The sequence below is a fragment of the Nymphalis io genome, chromosome 24 (genome assembly GCF_905147045.1).
Source record: "Nymphalis io chromosome 24, ilAglIoxx1.1, whole genome shotgun sequence".
NCBI lineage: Eukaryota > Metazoa > Arthropoda > Insecta > Lepidoptera > Nymphalidae > Nymphalis > Nymphalis io.
Genome location: NC_065911.1, coordinates 6,963,263 through 6,986,359, shown reverse-complemented (window position 1 = coordinate 6,986,359; position 23,097 = coordinate 6,963,263). Strand labels below are relative to the sequence as shown.

At 31.0% G+C, this 23,097-nt stretch overlaps 1 protein-coding gene across 10 annotated transcripts in view; it reads left to right on the top strand.

The window, feature by feature from the left end:
• LOC126777836 (plasma membrane calcium-transporting ATPase 2) overlaps positions 1-23,097 on the top strand; it is a 179,873-nt gene that overhangs the window by 60,633 nt on the left and 96,143 nt on the right. For 6 of the 10 annotated variants that reach the window (XM_050501049.1, XM_050501044.1, XM_050501055.1 and 3 more), the window contains exon 1: positions 21,975-22,366. The exons of 3 other annotated variants lie outside the window; for them this stretch is intronic. The gene's annotated coding sequence lies outside the window, so the exon portion shown is untranslated. Of the gene's footprint in view, positions 1-21,974; positions 22,367-23,097 lie in introns of those variants that run through there. One more of the 10 variants, XM_050501051.1, reaches the window with a different exon arrangement.

Here is a 23,097-nt window from a genome sequence, read left to right as displayed (position 1 = left end):
TTTTTTTTATGAAGTTAATATTTACTTACTTACGTAAATATTGTTGTTGTAAATAAACGAAGTCTTTATTGTTATTTTGACGTTGAACGCGTGTTGTTATCATTGTTTTAAATATTAAAAAAATAAAATTCGACTTCTATAATATTCCTTTGTCTGCATTTCAACTAAAAACTTTTTTGTGTGTTTCGAATTGGTACTTATTTTGTTCCTTTAATTGATTAAGTGTTTTTTTTTATGTTTCTCTTTTTAGGTCAATTAGTTTTTTTTTTTTTTTGAGTTAGACCACACCACACCAGGTTGTAAGGTGATAGTAATTCAACCTCTTCATAATCTAGAGTTATCAGCCACAAATGGTGACTAAAATACCAATTTAAATCAATTACTCCATTAAAAACAAAATATTTGAAGGCTGGTTTAAAAGCGTATTTCGTGCACGAAGGAATTAAAACAAAAAACTATTTTATCGAAGGTCTCTCTTACTTCATATAGTTTATCTCGCTTCTATAAGCTCTCAAAATTAAAGAGCGCGGCTGAGGAGCTGGCGATGAATCAGATAACATTTCACAAAGTAAGGGCTTTATTATAAGAACGTTTTATACTGGTTCCGGGGTTTTATACAATCTTCTTTTTTCAATACTCTTCTGAAGCTTTGTTTTTTTATAGTTACACGTGTGAGTATTTTATATTTGTATTAACTTTAAACGCATCGTTTATTTTAAAACTAAACAACATTTAATTGTATTATCACTTTTCTAAAACCAGATTTTAATTTTTTATACCTTTATATAAGAAATCGAGACCTTAACGCTGTTATAAAGGTAATAATACTTATATATTCGCAACAGCCTGTGAATGTCCCACAGCTGGGCTAAGGCCTCCTCTCCCTTTTTGAGAATAAGGTATGGAACTTATTCCACCACGCTGCTCCAATGCGGGTTGGTGGAATACACATGTGGCAGAATTTCAGTGAAATTAGACACATGCAGGTTTCCTCACGATGTTTTTCTTCACCGTATAGCACGAGATGAATTATAATCACAAATTAAGCACATGAAAATTCAGTGGTGCTTGCCCGGGTTTGAACCCACGATCATCGGTTAAGATTCACGCGTTCTTACCATTGGTCCATGTCATGTATAACTGCTATTATATAACTTTGAAAATTTTGGAAAAATAAGCAATTTTTTACGCGATTGTTTTTTACGGCTCTTATTTTGCCCAATAATCGGATATTTATAATACTGGCAACACCAATGCCATGTGACATTCATTGACATCGATCAAAGACGTTGTCCCTTGTTCCTGTAATTACATTGGCTAACTCTCATTAGGCCTGATTTGACATCGCTTGTCGGTGCCTCCCTACTCACTACCTATTCATTTCGGGAGTTCGAGCTTTGGGACCACTGTACCGTATTCCCCGAGCAACAAAACTACAAACAGACGACGTTATTAACTATAGCCTATTCTAATCACAGTAAGAGTAAAGCAAATAAACAGCTTAGACATTAAATTTATATCATACTGGTGGTAGAGCTTTGTGCAAGCTCGTCTGGGTAGGTACCACCCACTCATCAGATATTCTACCGCAAAACAGCAATACTTGGTACTGTTGTGTTCCGGTTTGAAGGGTGAGTGAGCCGTGTAATTACAGGCACAAGGGACATAATAACATCTTAGTTCCTAAGGTTGGTGGCGCATTGGTGATGTAAGCGATGGTTAACATTTCTTACAAGGCCAATGTCTAAGGGCGTTTGGTGACCACTTACCATCAGGTGGCCCATATGCTCGTCCGCCTTCCTATTCTATAAAAAAAAAAGCACGAGTTTAATAAATAATCTGTGGTGGTCAGCGAAGTTGAATAAGAAGAATTCTAAATGGAATAATATCGTAATACAATACTATTATTAAATATATATATATATATATTGTCTGTGGACTCTTTGCAGTGCATAATATAGTCAGAGTTATTAGTATATCGAAAGGAATATCTAAAGTTTGTTTATCTTACCTCCTCCTGTCATTAGAATAGGCCGCTTACAAAGGACCTATCATTTTATGTAATAATATTTTATTTTATGCTTATAAGCATTTTATATCGTCTTTTTTATAAAGATAAAAGCAAGCAAAGCTATTTTCAGTTCAGAATATAAATTCTACCAAAATAAACGCCACATTTATTACTTTTTTATACCGATTTTTTTAGATACAGAAGATATTATTCAGTATGAAAGAAACGAATATTTCACTTTTTTATTTAAGTGGAGCTTTTTATGTAAAATCTTAGATTAAATTGATGAAACAATTATTTACTGCAAAAAAATATATATTTTTTATTCGTTAATATTATATTTTCCTCTGATTTAAATTAATTGTAGGCACTTTAACACGGTTAAGATTTGTAAGGGGTGACAAATATAAAAAAAAAGAAAAAGCGTTTTGTTGTAACTGAATTGTTTGGTATCCAGGTCAATTGGTGACTGAGGGAAAGTGTGACTGTTATTATATTCAAAGTTTATTGTTACTACGTTGTAGATATTCAACATTTTAATAACGCTTTTATAAATGTTTACAAATTCATATTACTTTATTTGAATATAAAGCTGGATATTAAATAATTAAATTTTAACTACACGCTAACTTTTACTCACTTGTATCATTTGCGATATATGTCCGAAAAACGATCGGTTCTTATCGTTAGTATACTTGTTTTTTTTAATGAAACTATCCGTGTTATTTCATTTATTACTGGTTGATAAAAATATATCATACGGCTTAAAATGTAATAACGTTCAAATATTATACGATAAAAGTTACAGAATATCACAAAAAAAAAACAGGCAATCGTAGGGACTGCCGATAGAAGTGAAAACTTGAAACTGTTAAATATTTGCACTCCAAGAAACAATTCTATTTTATTTTATATAGATTTTTATTCATCATGATACACAGTATATCACAAACTCGATACAAAATATTAATACAGCTTCATTTATATAAATAATAGTTAAAATACACTTATATTATTTATATTGTACTGTTAGTATTTACATAAATTTCAATCATTATTATCCTCATTAATTTCCACAATACTTAAGTTATTTGTACTTTCAACGATTTCATTATATTTACATAAGCATGTCGGTGACGCGAGGCCACGAGTCTACCCCCTACGATAAACCAGCGCAACTAAAGAAGTTTTCACTTCAAAAACTTATATAAGCGAGCAAACGCAAGGAAACGCCAATTAAAAAAACTAAAAGTTTTCATCATGTGACTGAAAAAAAAACATTTAAAACAATAAATCGTCTTTTTCAAAGATTTTTTAGACGATAAAAACTAGATTATTACTGATCTTCATAACAAAAAAATACACGAATTCCGTCCAGAACTGAATTATTCATGATTCCGAAAAATACATGATAGAAACCGTCGTTAAATCTAATAGATTCGTTGATAAAATAGAATTGAATGTGAAAAAATAAACTGAAAGAAGAAACCAAAAAAATATTTATATTTTTTCTATATTTAATGTAAGTATTTCTGTATTCATAAAATTTACTAACCTAATTAGCGCAGACGTTTCATCGTCTTTTCCGCCATATTGAATTTTCATAGAGCGCGAAAACATTTTGATGTAATATGAGTTTTGACAGCGAATTAAGCTCCATTTTAAATATTAAAATCCTTCATTTTAACATTAATTTAAAGTGGTTTTCTAGCTCATCCAAATAGACTTTTTTCTGAACATTAAATTATAACGTAATTTTAAAAAACGTATATTTAATTTTATTGCCTAAAAAAAATTAACATGGAATGGAACCCTTCTGCTTTCATATTTTGTATCATTTAGTTCTAAAGATTTACCTACTAACAGTACTACTAATCTGATGTATTGATATTTAATAGATAACATTATCTATTTTTAAATAACTATGTACGTAGTACATTTATGTAATGATTACCGTAGTATAGTTATATTTATTTTTCATTTCCATCGCAAGTTCATTAATTACATCACTTTAGTAAATTATACATCGTTTGTAATTCGTACGCGTAATCGTTTTAAATAGCGCTAAGCATGAAACGAATAAATGAATTTAGGCCTTGCAGCCTTAGGAATACAGTCGAAATTAAATTATCGATTATCTATGATTTGAAAATACCGCTTTTGTCGAAAATTTTCTTTACAATGCTTCAAGTGCTAGAAGGTTTCGGTTAGCTTTTACGTATCAGCGCTACAGCGATAGAAAGTGCGAGTAGGATCGATCAGATGCGCGCGCCTGTGATGACGTCACCGTCGCCGGGCCGCTGGGGTTGCTTTCAACTTCAACCATCGACAAATACAGTAATTTATATCCAGTACATAATACATACAAATAAAAATCTTAGCACATTTTACTTCATTTATTTTATTTCACATGGCACTTGTCCCGATGGATTTATCAAATATCTCTATAAAATACAAATGCTTTTAAGAGAAAGGAAAAAAGCTAAGTAAGTACATAACTAAGTACATGTCTATAAAGTTATTTTTGACTTCTTAAAAAATGGCTTATAAATTTTTAATATATTTATTTTATTGTTTTAATTTACGGCCTTTCTTATCAACGTTGCTTAGCGGCTGTTTAGTTAAAAACTGATTTCGCTCTTTCTCTCATACATTCGGAAGAGGAGCACGGCATTATTTAACAAATCACTCGTTAAACAAAGTTTATAAATAAGTCTGTAGAATTAAAATAAAAAATAAAATCTTCGCGTACAATTTTCGTTTGACGCCTTTAACAAAAAATACTCTTAATTAATACCATTAAACCGAAACTATAAACCTTTATTCAAGTATAGGTGTTGTTGCTAGATTTTTTGAGACGATATACATAGCTAGACATTTGTTGTCTATTAAATTATCGCTTATTAAGAATTATGTTAGGTACTAATAATAACACGATTACAATATTGACAGAATATAGAGCATAATCTTTACTAGAGGTCGAGTCGAGTTAATGATTATGATAATAATTAATTTAATTTACACAAATTTTCATTGATAATAAATAATTGTTAATTAATTATAATGTCCTGAAATTTAAGCTAAACGAGGCGAAAGATCGTAGGAACTTAGATGCTACATACAAACGTATGTAGATACGAACATACATATGCTTATACACTTACATTATTACATACATACCTTTTTTTATCGCTGGAAAAACGCGTTACGCGTTTCCCCCACGGGAACAGTGGTGTATGTGAGGCTCGCCGGTGTCCAAGGCGCCGAGTGCGCCCCGAACATCGGAATACTCACTAAAAAACCAGCGGTACCCTTTCCGTCTTAGCGAGGAGCACCACGGGATCGCTTTCGCGTGCTACCGTGACTTACATACATACCTCACACAATACACAAAACATCACACAATACGTACATTTAAAAAAAAAGCTAAAAATAAAACTTAGAACTCAAGTCAAATAATAATATATCAAATTTTTTAAACTTGGAAAATGCAAAACTGAATGAAATGAATGAATTTTATTTAACCTACATTACTCTAATGTAAATAATTAGTATTCTATTAATTCTGCTCTACTTACAAAATGTCCAATAACTAATAAGAATCTTGAACGCTCTCGAATTCATCCAACAATTTCTTACATTTCAATTTCTTATTAAACAATAATGTTCTACACAATACGAATGCTTGGTATCGTTGATTAAAGGCTGAGTCAGAACCGTGTTGATCGGCTTTCAGATTGACTGTAAAACAAATTATTGTAATGACAGACGGATGCGAGTGTATTCCACACTTACGATGGAGTAACATTAACGTATTTCGTGAAAGAAAACAACAGAGCAAGGTTAATATGTAAGTAGCATACGAAACTCGAATGTGTAACGTCCGAAAAATGTGTAATCTATTCACTAGGTTTTATTTATTTCATAACATGAAAAATAAAAATTAAACAAATTCTTAGGGAATTCTATTTCGTAATTTTTTTTTTATGAAATTCCAATCGATTGGACTTACTCTTTTTTATCAATAAAAGTACACAAATATTACATCAATCGTTTACAATTTTACCTTAAATATTATCAACGAATATTAAGTTTTTTATGATTTAAAATATATTTAAGTTTTTACAATTATAACATCTTTCTAACAGAAGATATTATAATAAATAATAATAATTATAATTAATTATTAAAGATTAAAGATTAATTAAAGATATTTTTTTAAAGATTAATTAAGATTAATTAAAGATAATTAATTTTAATAAATAATATAGATAGATTAAAATACATTAAAGAGACAACAATATCTAAAGGCTCGTCAAATAGATACTAAGAGTGTGTTTTTTTTTTAAAAAAAAGGAAAATCTCAGTATTTCGTCGAAACAAGTTTTGCCAGTTCGGAAATCTAAAATCAAATGATTTAAGTCAACAACATCTTATAGAGATCGATCGCATATCTACACAAGTGACTAATTTAATAACGACAATGCGGCACTACTGAAAATGCTTATCGAGTTATCAAAGTCGAAGATGTGCGTCAAAACCGATCAAATGCGTCAGTACACTGCAAAATTTATCAACTGATTCAGGATTACTATTATTATCAATCAATTTAATACTTTTTTTTCATGAAATTGACGCAATGAACACTTAATATTATTACAACGTTATTTCAATTATTTCGTTCGAAAATTCGTTGGTGTTACATCTAAAGATGCAGAAAATACAGTTCGTGTTGAAAGCTTATGAAAACTGTAATCAAAATATATTGCTACAGAGTATAAATTACAATTTTTTTTTTTTTTATAGAATAGGAAGGCGGACGAGCATATGGGCCACCTGATGGTAAGTGGTCACCAACGCTCTTAGACATTAGCATTGTAAGAAATGTCAACCATCGCTTACATATCCAATGCGCCACCAACCTTGGGAACTAAGATTTTATGTCCCTTGTGCCTGTAATTACACTGGCTCACTCACCCTTCAAACCGGAATACAACAATATCAAGTACTGCTGTTTCGCGGTAGAATATCTGATGAGTGGGTGGTACCTACCCAGACGAGCTTGCACAAAGCTCTACCACCAGTAATATACAATTATATGTGTTACGTTTTTTATTTATTATTATTATAAGTAGATAATATATCAGGCAGAGTAATTAATTATCAAATCTATCGCATGGAAGGTGTGAAATTAATGACACAGTTATATAAATGTAAACAATAGTATTATTGTACAAGGCAGTATTTTCTATATATCCCATAAATGTATTTATGGGATATATAGAAAAAACAAGGCAGTATTTTCTATATATCCCATAAATACATTTATGGGATATATAGCTTGCACAAAGCCCTACCACCAGTAATATACAATTATATGTGTTACGTTTTTTATTTATTATTATTATAAGTAGATAATATATCAGGCAGAGTAATTAATTATCAAATCTATCGCATGGAAGGTGTGAAATTAATGACACAGTTATATAAATGTAAACAATAGTATTATTGTACAAGGCAGTATTTTCTATATATCCCATAAATGTATTTATGGGATATATAGAAAAAACAAGGCAGTATTTTCTATATATCCCATAAATGTATTTATGGGATATATAGAAAATACTGCCTTGTTCTACAAACTCCTAAATTGATCCTCGGATTTCAATAATACCTTTCTAGTAAGTAGGTAAAACGATTATATTAAAAATGTATAAAACAACACCCCAACTATTAAGAGTTGGATAGTTAACAATAAAGTAACGGCCCTAAACGAAAACGCAGGTGAACCATATAATAATTGGTACTATGAGTTTCCATATAAGTTTTCTCTTCGACTTTCTTCTTTTATCTCGTTCTTTTGACTTTGAAATAACAATAATACCGTACTAATATAAATACTTTTAATGAACAACCATTCAGTGATCACAGATTAAACAGACTAAAGCATCTATAAAATAAAACAGACAAAATATTAAAAAGTATAAAGGTTTTTTTTTTCATTCAATCAATTATTTTTAGAATATACACGTATGTGATAAAAACATTTGTTACATAAATTCCAAGAACAATATGGACTATACCGTGTTATGTTATGTTATGTAATAACATTGTTAATTTTATATTTTTATGTGCAAAGTTAATTATTACTTATTATTTTTATGAAGAAAAAGACTGAGTAGGATTCTTAGATTAAGTGTGTATCTATTGTTGCTATACAAACTATCTACGTATTTCCATATCCTTATTTCATATAATTGTTTTTTTTTTTAAATATTATTGTAGAAACTTTAATAAGTTTTATTTTTACAGCCAAAAATTACTTTGAATTCATGGTCGATATCGATTTCGATTGTGACAAATCAAAATAAAAAAATATTAAGACACGATATTTTAAGCGAAAAAATAAGCTTATCTTTATTCTTTTAACTTTAAAATGTTACAACTTACATGCACATTATAAAATCGTATTATGTTCTCTCAAAACAACTCGTATTTTTTTACTTATTGCACATTTAAAATAAAAGATCAATCAGTAATGCTTATATACCACTCTGGGTATATAAAACATTACTTCTTTGCACTGAACCAATATCTTTTATTCTTTTTCCTAAATAGGTACATTATTGAGACGCAGGAACGTAATTAATTTAATAGAAAATTAAAAAAAATCTTATAAGACTGTTAATTATCTCACAGATATGTTATATAATATGTTTGACATGTTTGTACCACAATTTAAAAAAATATTGCATCCTAAAAAGTAAAATTTAGTTATACATTTTATTATTACTATTAAATTTACTGGCGAGTGAAAGAAATGCGAGTAGCATTAGAGAAATGTTAAAAAATATCTCACAAACGGAGATTAAGTAAATGTAATTTTATAACTAAATAAATGTTTTATTCTCACACAATATCAATATGGAACTAATTCATTGATATTAATTAACGCAATATAATTTATAATATGTTACACATAAATTAAAAGAAAAAATAACAAAATGCAGTACATACTTTATTAAACAGAAGAAAACCCATTTTTCTTTTGAAATCTTAACTATAAATAAAAGAAAGAGTGAGTACATTATACGCTGTTTTATCCAACGGCATAATTTTACGCTTCCATTCGGAAATATCTCTTTCAAAGTCAGCAATTATATACGTCCTTTATGTTGGCTGCATTGAATCTAGAATGAAAACATAAAAAAATATAGCTTTAGTTAGATTCGTTATAATATAAAACCGTACTTTTACATAAAATAACGATAAAAATACATTTTCACTTAGTTTAAAATATGTTTTACATTTAATTAAATATGTTTTGAATGACTCACGCTCAATCTTTTTTTTTTAATCTTTATCAACGGTTTGTCTTAATGTGTACGCTATTAATCGATATAAAATAACAAGAATTAGGAAAATTTTAACATTTCGGACTATATATTATTATGTATTTAATCGTAAAATTAACAGCTTTCTTTGTACCTACCATTCGCACACGAGATACGACTGTAATTTTTATTGTAAACAGCGTGAATATATTAACTAAGTTGTAAGTATATATAAATTTACCCACAAACAGTGACAAACCACAGATAATAAAATCATAAAGTATTTTTTTTATTGTTTCATCAACTATCCACCAACACCAGGGTTAAATATTTATGTAATAGCGATAAATTAATTTGACGCGTTTAGTTTTAAAAGTGACAATAAAAATTACTCGCATCTATCAAATCGAGTCGTAATATAAGTCCAATGTCATCTAATTCCGTTACAAAACGCACAACGCCTGTGAACAGTTAATATATATTAAACAGACAGATCGACTTCTGTGTTTAGTCTGTGCATTGTTTCAAAGTCTATTTTGAATCGAGGCGACTTCGTTCACTACACACTACACACACCCTTGGAAGTTTAATTACGCGCGATACCCCACAGATAATATGGCTTAGGATTCCACTTTTCGACTTAATTATTTTTATAAGTGCTTTTTTAAATCAAATATTTTTAATTTTACCAAACCGTAACGAATATTGTATACGAATATTATGAATGCATAAAGAGATTTTTTTTATATAAATAGTTGTTTTTTTTTTCATTTCACAATAGGCAAGGTTTCTGCTCTACTAACGTTCCACGTTCTTCAATATATTTCTTTGTTTTACTACATAATATCAGGCTGAAGCACTTTAAAATCGTCATTTTACAAGGTAATGTGAAGCTACCATCGTTTTGGAATATACTACCGAGATGAACCGGCAAGAAATTCAATAACAACTCTTTTTCATCAATCAAAAAATTTACATGTAATAATCATACATAAATAAACGTATCTATCCTTTACGAATATAAGGAATACTAACATCAAGCTACATCGTACAGTACAGTAACCGTAACAGCCTGTGAATGTCCCACTGCTGGGCTAAGGCCTCCTCTCCTTTATTGAGGAGAAGGTTTGGAGCTTATTCCACCACGCTGCTCCAATGCGGGTTGGTGGAATACACATGTGGCAGAATTTCAGTGAAATTAGACACATGCAGGTTTCCTCACGATGTTTTCCTTCACCGTCAAGCACGAGATGAATTATAATCACAATTTAAGCACATGAAAATTCAGTGGTGCTTGCCCGGGCTACAGCTACATCGTATATACATATAATCATGTGTAAAAACTATATCTCAACACGGAATACGCAATGCTCGTAAAGAGAATTTTAAAGTTTATCAGTTTCTCGCCATGAAAGTATCTGTCAATGTTCTTGTTGCCAGATTAAAAATATAGATTATTATTGATTAATATAAAAATGACAAATACTCTCCAGTTATATTTAATAATAATTCGTATCACATCTAGTATTATACAATTATTACAATCTGACTTAGTCTTACACATGTAAGGTATAATAAAATTAAAGTCTTATTTATAAATATTTATCAAGATATTTAAATTTATTGGTTAATTAAATTTATAAATAATTATTCAGCTATTTATAGTCCTATATATAGGTAATGTATACGGTGATAATTCTATCAGATTTATTAATAAAAATAATGATAAGTGAACATCATAATAATTTCTGAACATTATATAAATCGTTACTGAAATGTTGAAACATTTTTTAGTTTTCGCGTTTATAGATTTAAGGTCATGATTTGTGCTTTCTATAAACCTTTTGTTTTATCAAAACGAAGTCAAAATGTTTAATGAAAACATCGCATAGTTTTATTTTAATTAATTTATAATAATAGTATAAAGAATATTACATTAAAAACATTTTAGAAATAATACCTAAGGGAATATAATAAATTATTATAATTCAGGGCAGCGTCAATGCCTCGCTCGCAAAAAATATAATATATTTAATCTATTAAACAAATATAATCAAACAAATATTAAATCGCGCTAAATAAATAGGTAACCGAAATAATATAAAATTTTACAAACATTAAGTATTTTACCGGACACGAGTAAGTCTTCTATTAACGGATCTTATGGAAATCTTACTGTATTTTATCCCTCCAATTCGACCATTGAGGTAATTGAAATATAAAGCTCATTCGGTATTGCTACATTTAAATAATTACTAGCTATACTAATAAACGTTTTTCAAGATTATACTTTTTAAAATATAACGCTCTTCAAAATCGAATTACATTATATCAATTACTTTAATTTTCCTTTTCGTTAAAAGATGGCGCTAGTTGTCTTTTATAGTTATTTTTCACCGGCGGTAGGGCTTTGTACAAGCTCGTCTGGGTAGGTACCACCCACTCATCAGATATTCTACCGCAAAACAGCAGTACTTTGTATTGTTGTGTTCCGGTTTGAAGGGTGAGTCAGTGTAATTACAGGCACAAGGGGACATAAAATCTTAGGTACCAAGGTTGGTGGCGCATTGGTTATATAAGTGATGGTTAACATTTCTTACAGTGCAAATGACGCTTACCATCAGGTTATCCATTGGCTCGTCCGACTATCTAATCTAAAAAAAATATATTTCTATACGTTTAATAAGGCCTGGCTACTATGAGAATAATATATCTCTCTAACCATCACATATTCGGTGGCTTTATTCTAAAAGTAGTACACTACCACTAGGTAACCCCAACAAATGTCCAATACATTTATAAAATTAGTATTCGAACCAAACAATCAAGCCGTATTTAGTACACACATTTTTTTTATCGTTTATATTTATCATAATTATTAATTAGAGTCGTTAATCTATGACTCAAGGATTAGTTTAAAATAGTGACTTTAATTCATTTAGTCCCTTCATTGTTTCCGCCGTCCGTATACATGTACATGTTTTATTATGTTTAGTATTTACATTATTATAATGTCAATGTATTGTTGTTTTACGGTTATTAAAGTTTCTTAGTAGCGAACACTTTTCATATGTATTTTAAAAGACATGTATTAAATAGCCTACAATATTTATGGAGATAAGTACAAATTAATTTGTAATAATTATAAAAGGATGTGTACAGAGCTTAATTGCTTTTTGTGTGAGAGATTATTAAATATCAAATCAATATCAAATTTTAAATATTAAATTTTACTGATGGTAGAGCTTTGTGCAAGCTCGTCTGGGTAGGTACCACCCACTCATCAGATATTCTACCGCGAAACAGCAGTACTTGATATTGTTGTATTCCGGTTTGAAGGGTGAGTGAGCCAGTGTAATTACAGGCACAAGGGACATAACATCTTAGTTCCCAAGGTTGGTGGCGCATTGGCGATGTAGGCGATGGTTGGCATTTCTTACAATGCCAGTGTCTATGGGGTGTTGGTGACCACTTACCGTCGGGTGGCCCATATGCTCGTCCACCTTCCTATTCTATAAATAAATAAATATCAAAGTTACACTTATTTAAAAAATATTTACTGTGTGCTATGTGCCCACTAGACGCAGTAAGCTTCTTCATTATAGTGGGACGCCAAAATATCGCTAACGCGTATTATTATAATGCTAAACTGTGATATAAGAGTTATTTTTAAAGAACAGAATAATCATTTTAAATCAATTGACCCTAATAAAACGTTAAGAAATAAATAAATTAGTAAATAGAATTTAGGCCATTTAGTATAATATCATTCCCAGCTCTGTATTCACAAAAACAATTATCACAAAGAATTATCTTAGTTTGTATTATAATAAAAAACAAACGATCACGTTTAAAATCTCTCCAATAATTATTATGTGATAACTATTATTCATCACGCGCTTGGTCATGATCATGTAAAACAGTTTGCAGACGAGCATGTATCGGATGTGTACCAACCCGTACTGCAGCAGTGCGGAGAAATCCAAACGGTCTTCTATTCAAGAGACGAGAGCTATACCACACACACCTGTACCCATTAAACTGTATCAATATAATTTATTAAAGGCAGCGTATCAACATAAGATTGACGGGCCGATTGGCGTGGTTGGTAGATACTTGCCTTTAACGCCGAAGGTTGTGGGTTCGATTCCCACCCAGGACAGACATTTGTGTGCATGAACATGTCTGTTTGTCCTGAGTCTGGGTGTAATTATCTATATGTAAGTATGTATTTACAAAATAAAAAGTACTATATGTAGTATATCAGTTGTCTGGTTTCCATAGTACAAGCTCTGCTTAGCTTAGGATCAGATGGCCGTGTGTGAATAATGTGCCATGATATTCCTTTTCATATTCGAATACATTCCAGTATATAATTTCTTTTAAGGTTTATTAAAACTTGTCGGTTAACTAAGTTGACCTCCCTATACCACTTATTTATATATCATGATTTCATAACGCGATTTAATTTATTGATTGGAGAAACGCATCTTATAACTACCATTAATGAAATCCCTGACTCCTGAGCTAGGTTTTTTTAATACAATGAAATAATATTATCATAATGTATTTATCAATATAAATATTAAGGCTTAAACTTATAATTAATTGTATGCACGACCAATAACTTTAATGATATTTTTTAAACACAAAACGTTTATATAGATTTTAACAACGCAATTTATTTGTCTAAGTTTCTAGCAGTCATGATACATAGAATTAAGATTGGGTATTGGCTAGCCAACTAGCCAGCTCGTCTGCAGATAATTAGGAACTATCTGAACCTCATAAAAGTCATTCATAGAGAGTGCATCTGTGTTCTGCACTATATTATCTCCAGCTCAGCTAACTTCTGCAAATAATGGCCGCCGTGATCGACATCAGGCAGGAGGATATCATCATCATACTTTTTTAATTCTGCTTCGATATTGATAAAAAATAAAGCAGGTGTTCATTATAATGGGTTGGCTGAAATTGGTGTAGAACTTGGTTGGAGATTTGGTTATTTGGTCACAAGCATTTGATGTATGTATGCACGTAAATACGAATATTAAAACTCATACAAACAACGTTTAAAAACACAAGGTACGTTCTCTACTTTCGAAAATCGAACCTCATTGGACGAGTAATAATTTCTTTTAATTTTCCATTTTCAATAAAGCGAGGTTATTTGTAAAAATATATATCAGGGAGTCATGCAACGATTGTACAATGATACTTGATTAGATCTGCGTTGCTGTAATTTAATTTCATTGTGATAAGCACTGACGCACGTCACTATCTCCGCAAAGCATTTTAATAGGGCTGTCATTGTCTTTTCGCGGACACAAATTAATAAATCGACTTTTATATCAACATATATTTCTTTGACAAATTATGGCGTGATTGTAATGTTTTTAGCATTATTTGTAGTATTTTTATTTCTATGTGCGTGATGTTAATTTTTTTATTTGTTTCTTTAAGTAATATTTTACGTTTTATTTTCATAATTATAATATCATGATAAAGGGGTCGGATCTTAGATTAAAACCTGAACAAGCACCTCTGAATTTTTATGTGTTCAATTATGGTAATTTATCTCGTACTCTATGATTTAGAGGAACGCATAGGATAAGAGGGGAATAACTTCGAAATACCTCCTTAAAAATTAGAGGCCTTAAACTATCGGAGATTTACAGTCTATTTTTTAAATATAATATAATAAACGAATACAATTTGTCCTTATATTATAATGATTCAATAATATATTTGTGACACGGCTATATAAGTCCGCCAATACGGGCTCGTATTGCCGCACCTCAGAAATCAACCAAAGGTTTTCCGTTGTAATCAACAATACTAGGAAAACATTGTGACTTAATTTAATTTACTTGTTTGCTTAATTACATAACAATGAACAAATTGACCCATGTGTCTAGTAATATATATATCATATTTATTAATTATTCATATATAATTGACATGCCATCCTTAAATACAGTATTACCTGAAACAACGCTTAGATAGTGTTGTTTGATCACTAATCGCTTCAAGGCCCGTCGTTAATAGATTATGCGACAACTTTACGAACATCAACACATTTGTACATCGACTTTACCTATCTTATACGATAAAAACAACTTTACTACACTATAAATAGGGATTATACTTCAGTGTACAATATGATTATGTCTTGCTGTTATTTATGTTGTTTAGATCACGTCATTTTTATTTAAGAGGCGCATTTTTACTAGTATTTAACTTTGAGCGTGATAAAAATACATTGTTAATTACGTGACTAGTGTGCAAAGGGATTTAAGTTTTAGGACGGTATTCCACCTTGGCATTAGAAGCTATTTAATACGTTACAAGTGGTATATATAATTATTCAATTGTGACCTTATACTTTACTGTCACGAAGAGCTTATACGTAAACTGTAAACACGACGTTATTTTATATTGAAAATAAATTTAAATAGTACGCTTATTTAAATAGGTAAAGACCAGCCGAGTCATATGAGCTAGGTATGAAAGTAACTAAGAATTACTTATAAAGAACATATTCAGAATGAAAGCCTTGCAAGCCCGTTTGGGTATTCACTTATCATATATTCTACCGCCAAACAGCATCATTAGTAATGTTATGTTGCGGTTTAATGGATGAGTGAGCCAGTGTAACTGCAGGTACAAGTGCGATAATCTTAGTTCTAAAAGTTGGTAGCGCATCGTGAATGTGACATTATTATTAATTCTTTCAGTGTCTATGTCGACGATGGTGACCACACTAGTCCATCCAGACCGATGGTCTACTTACTACTCTACCATTGTCCCATTGACTGCTGCATTTGTAAATAAATAAAATAATTAATCCTATGGATACAAGTGAGGTCAACAAATAATAATTAGTTTGCCATCTAATTGTAAGTAAACTTGGCCTATAGACTTTGGTACCATAATGACCTGCCATTCATGGAATCGTTATATCTTTTGTAAATAAATCTACTACTACTAACGTTTTCTTCATTAATTTTAAATTACGTCGGTGTCTAATTAATTTTATTTAAATGACATAAACTCATAAACAATTAAATACTTTTTTAAATTATAGTGAGTTGCAACTAATTATTAAAGTTTAATAATACAGATTGGTAAGATCTTAGTTTAATCTGTGGATTTAAGCTTTATGACGATTCTTACTTGAATAAATGCCAAGCGTGAACATCACGTGGCATCTTGTAAGTTACATAATCATTATGTATTTATTATTCGAAAGAATTACGAAAATAATGACAAGGATTTTTAAATTTTGCGGTTGGCGCCTACTGAATATGACATTTATTATATACCTACTGCTAAAATATATAGGTTCTATTGAACGTGTTCTCAGTTAAAATTTTGAAAAAGGCATATATGTACTTACAAATATATATTTTGTTAATTTCTTACTTCTATTGTTTTCTATTTATATCACAAAAGATCATCAATGGCTACTCAACAAAATCGGTTAACGAGCAGAGGAGATAAAAGACTAAACGTTTAAGTCTTCCCCTATTTATATATAATATAAGTAAATATCTTGCATATAAATCGCTTTTTTATAATCTATATCTGATGATATGATGCCTCCTGACTAATTACGATCATGGAGTCTATTCTCAAAGGAGATATTATAGCACAGCAGTGTAATAATCTGATGGAAAGGCAAATCCGATAAGAAAAAATTTAGGCACAGAACCTATACCCCTACGAACTCTCCCAGGCACAAAAGTTTAAACACTGCCCACTCCAAAATTCTGCTACTGAGAATTTCCGTCCGTCCGTCCGTAACAGCCTGTGAATGTCCCACTGCTGGGCTAAAGGCCTCCTCTCCTCTTTTTGAGGAGAAGGTTTGGAGCTTATTCCACCACGCTGCTCCAATGCGGGTTGGTAGAATTCACATGTGGCAGAATTTCAGTGAAATTAGACACATGCAGGTTTCCTCACGATGTTTTCCTTCACCGTAAAGAACGAGATGAATTATAATCACAAATTAAGCACATGAAAATTCAGTGGTGCTTGCCCGGGTTTGAACCCACGATCATCGGTTAAGATTCACGCGTCACGTCACCACAGGGCCATCTCGGCTTTCTGACTGAGAATTTCTTGACAAGAAATCCAAAAAAAACGTTTACCTACCCTAGGACCTCGAGATCTAGAAATTTAAAAGTTACATTACATATATAGTAGGTAGACTTTATTATATAATAACTTTGCTATGTCTAAGATGAATGAATTAAAATATTACGATGATAAGTTTCAATATCTCGATTCAGGATATCCCGATACGCTCTAATAACATAAAACAAAGAATTAAATACCAAGCTCCATACCTATTATGTTTTAATATTGCCCTCCTTTAATTGATAACTTATCTATATTTTATATAAAACTGTTACGAGTACAAATTAAATAGTTTATTTAATTAAAAACCTATATATATTTTAATTACATTACTTTTTTGTTAATAAAATATATCAATAATTTCTTGATAATTTAAATTTTGTTCGTCTCGGTTTTACTTAATGGAAGACCTTGCTATATCTTAATCAGGAAACTTAAAGGCATTGTTATTAAAAGAAGCAACTATTTCCTATAATTTATCATTTAAATTATGCATTATCTATAACAAATATCTATCTGATATTTTAATTATTTTGCCTTTTTTATTTTTAAGCGGTCTTGAGATTTTCAGACGACTTTAACGGAACGACTTTGACAAAGTAGGTTATGAATTGGGCTTTCTTTTTATTTTTTTTATATTCCGCGGCATCTACGCCAATTGTGAATCGATTTTTATTGGATAGATTAACTTATATATGGCATTTTTGCCAATTCTACTCGCCACCATTTTTTTAATTATTTAATTTAATGTTGTTATATAGCAATTTTTATTTTTCTATGTGATGGTTGATGATAAATATAATATTACAAATAATTTAAAAAAATATAAATCGATACTTTTCAGCACTTCCGACATCCATATAATTTCACTCTCTATGCATGGACTCGTATTTACTGGGGTCGGAATAAATAATCGTTCTACTTTGTCTGTATAAAAGACGCGGATATTACACCCAACACCACTCTCGTTAAATTGCCACCGATTACAGGCAGGTGTGTTAGCTGTTTAACAGCCCATAAATGTCACTCATGCACAAAGGCCTGCGCGACTGTTTAGGTGAAGAACTGAGCCTATAGCACTGCGCTATTCTACTGCGAATTGTTATATACAATATGTGAATAAATTTGTTTTCCTTTGCCGCTTTATAATAAAAAATATAAATTCTATGCATATGTAAAACTCAGTGATGTCTGGATTTAACTTCGGTTCGAAACCCGAACAGTTTGTCTTATACAATGGGTTCTCTCGTTTCGACCTATATACATATAATTATCATATAATCAAAGTAATCCACTTTTGTATTATCTATACTTATATTATAAAAGCAAAAATAACGCTGAGCCTACGCCACTAAAACGATTTTGATGCAATTTGGTGCAAACCCCAAGAAAGAGCAGGGCTTTTTGACGTAATGTTAATATTAATGACCTCGTCCTCCTATCATGCAGGTGAAGTTTAATACTTTTTAAATGAATATATTATGCATACAAAAAGTAGTATTTGGTAGTTGATATTAGCTCCTTATTACAATGTGAAAGTTAGTAAGTATTCTCCTTTATTAATGACTATCTACCGTATGTATAAAATTCTTGCACTTATCCTTCCCATTTTTTTTTTTATAGAATAGGAAGGCGGACGAGTATATGGACCACCTGATGGTAAATGGTCACCAACGCCGATAGACATTGGCATTGTAAGCAATGTTAACCATCGCCTACATCGCCAATGCGCCACCAACCTTGGTACCTAAGATTTTATGTCCCCTTGTGCCTGTAATTACACTGACTCACTCACCCTTCACACCGGAACACAACAATACAAAGTACTGCTGTTTTGCGGTAGAATATCTGATGAGTGGGTGGTACCTACCCAGACGAGCTTGTACAAAGCCTTACCACCAGTAAAATACACACTATTACGTATGATGTATGTCTTACTAAATGTGGGGTCAAGAAGGACAAAATTAGGTACATTTATTCCTGTCAACTTACTTAAGAAGTCATGTATACCAGAAAAGACACCAGTATCTGTCAAATTTATTGATATAGAAGCACTATAAATTACATTGGTATATTTAAATCAAGATGTCCTTATTGATTAGTGAGCCGAGATGGCCCAGTGGTAAGAACGCGTGAATCTTAACCAATGATCGTGGGTACAAGCCTGGGCAAGCACCACTGGATTTTCATGTGCTTAATTTGTGATAATAATTCATCTCGTGCTTTTCGGTGAAAATATCGTGATGAAACCTGCATGTGTCCAATTTCACTGAAATTCTTCCACATGTGTATTCCACCAACCCGCATTGGAGCAGCGTGGTGGAATAAGCTCCAAACCTTCTCCTCAAAAAGAGGAGAGGAGGCCTTTAGGCCAGCCGTGGGACATTCACAGGCTGTTACGGCGGTTACGGTTATTGATTAGTAATTGTTTTGTACTTACGAGAAAACGAGTACTTAATCTTATAATTTGTACCTAATCACATGGATACCAAAATAAAATTCAAGAAGAAAAAAAACATTGTATAAATATTATTAAAACGATGTTCTTGACAAATTTATTTTAATTTCTGTCTGAAATACAAAGACAAATTCATATTATTCTTACGTAAGAATACGCTCACAGCTAAAAGAAACGCTTTAAAAGAAAATGTAGCAAATATAAAGTAAGGGACTCCATTTGAAGTATGACTTGGTTTAAAAGGTTTAGAAGTATACGTCTCTGTGCATTTTTTTCGTCTCGGAAAAATGGAACGGAACATTTCTACGACGTAAAAACTGTACGTAACATTCCGCCCTTATAATTTAAAAAAAATAACAACTTAACGTGACTCACGTGTGGATACCTACATTATAATACATAATAATCGGATACTTTTACTTAAATTATTTATTCACCCTTTAATTTAATCTGTCTAAGTGCAATATAATTTCCAAATGTAGATAATGTTCTATTGCAGGTACAGTTTCAAGACTTCCATAAAATGTCATTGAGAAAACATTTTATTAAAGTTAGAATTACATTTAATTAATGTCATACTTTTCTTAAGAAGTAGATAAATTACTAACAAGAGTTATTAGCATGTTTAGTTAAAAGACCCTTATACATGTAAGTGTTTTCCTTAGGGTTCCTAAAATAAACAGACTGAAAGTGATTATGTTATCAGAAATATTCAAATAAAATCTTAATTTCATTTTCTTTATAACATCAAATACCTACTTAAATTTTGATATCAGACACAATTTTTCATAATTTAAATTAACTTAAAACAAAAACTACGTTTTTGCACGTAGTTAGAAGACATAAGTATAGAAAGAAATCGTTTATGAAGAGATCCTTACAATGGTATTTAATTAAAGCATGCAACTACACATAAATATTAATATTGTATTCTGAGGTATGCAATCCGCCGACACGCTATGAATAAGTAAATAAATACCTAATTTTAATTATTAATTCCAATGCGAACACTAAATAAAAATAATTTGATAACTTGTATTCCAAGTCTATTCCTTAGTAATATTCCATCGTTTGTTCAATATATAACAAACAGAACGTTAAAAAACTACTAAAAAAAAATATTTATTTTTTTGCTTATTATGTAAATCTATTCGTTTTCTACGATAAATAATATAAGAAAATAAATAAACTGACATACCTAAATAATTACTACTTAATTCTTATTTAAATTGAAATATAAATATAATTAATATATAAAGAAAAAAAGAATCGATGTTAAATTTACTATAAAATTATTATTAGGAACTTCTTTACTTTTTAGATAGGTAGTATAATTATTCATTCACATTCTTAGTTTTGTTCGTTTCATGTACCTTTACAAAACATTAAAAAAATGATTATTCAATTCTAACTATTAATGTAACTGTAAAAGTAATTATTAAATAACACTAAAAAAGCAACGCCTTACGCGAGCTACTTAGTTGTGTAGCTACTCTAAATAATTAAACAGTTTCCATTTCATTTCTATACAAAATTGTGTACCTAAGTTGTATACGAAATACAAACCCATTTAGTTTTGTACAAGTAAAATTGTAAGCGGCAAGCTTTTCGCATGCGCTGTGCACTTTACGGTTACCGTACTAAATATAAAAGCGGTATCAGCGCTGTTCCGCTCAAGATACCACATTTCTTTTAAAATCGATCGGCTAATACAAGCGCAGGGTTTGTCATTCACTGACGTCGTACCCGCGGCCCGACTGACGCATGCGCGTCTGGCAATCGTCTATCCCGCACAGATACAGATGACTATTCGCGTACAAGTTTTTTCGTAGTCCATCGTGATCTTTTAAACGTGGTCGTGTTACTTTATCGCTAGAATTTACGTTCGAGCAGTTATCTCATTTTGTCGCACAGAGATATAGATAAAGTCAACGTTAGTAAAATATTTTGTCAATTATGCGATAAGGAAATTGCTGCTGTTTTATTATATAAATGAAAAGTAAATTGCGACAAAAGCATGCCGTAGCGGCCGGATTGTCATCGAGAGTGTGGTGACGGACGGACGGGTTTCGAGTCGGAACGTGTATGGCACGGTGGCCTCGCCAGTCAGAAAAGCGGACTCGGACCGCGCGGTAGCGCGGCGCGTCGGTGCTTGTAGTTTTTTAGTTTGACAGTTGGCGCGTTTTTCGTTTCTGTTAAATTAGGTATTTTGTGGAAAGCATAGATTTTAAGTTAGTGTAATCTGTGTATTTTCTGTTTACCTTAAGTGTTCGACTAGTCATTTGTGAGTAATTCATTGCCGGCTGTGAATTGAGTGATTGCACGCCCTGTGTACTCTCGCCGTGTAAAGTGCAGAATTTTGTGTTTTTTTTTCGCTGGAAAATAGTTTTGCGAACGTGTGACGTGCTGCTGGAAACGACAAAGGTAGGTTATCGTTTCGTATTTACATTTCCTGTTCGAATAAGTCGTTGGCTATAGGATGTTCTATTTAGGGCAGCCGGTTTCTCTCGCGGACCTGGAAAACGTGTTCCAAATATAGCAAAACTGGATGTTATGTTGAGTTATTCATAGTTATTTCAAGGGAGAATGTGTTTGGTTATTGAAAATTACTTTATCCCTTGGTGGCCGGGCGAGACGATCGAGACAGCTGTACATACGTAACGGGTAAAAATAAATACTCGAACATTATACGTAGCTAGACAAACCGGCTTCGTGGACAACGTATCATTATTGCATATTATACAATATCTGCTATAATTGTTAGGTTAGGTTAGTGGGACGCATAACTGGAATATAAATCACTTCATAATTAAGTACATAATAATTATTTATATATTTATATGCATTTGGCAAAATGTATTTTTTTTTATTTAATAACTTATTTTAACTGAATTGCATTCCAAATATTCATAATCAAATAAACATTTTCTAATTACCCCCTTTTATAAATAAAAAGCTTAGTGTGTCATGTGTCACATTAATGTTACTAATGATTAATTATGTAACTATTCCATAAACGTTAAATAAACATAACACATTAATCACAATAAATTTAATACATATTAAATGCAAAAGCTTAATTATTAAATATTAGGTTTTCTTATTACAATATTAATACAGCGTAATTAAAATTTATCAAATACTTATGAGATATC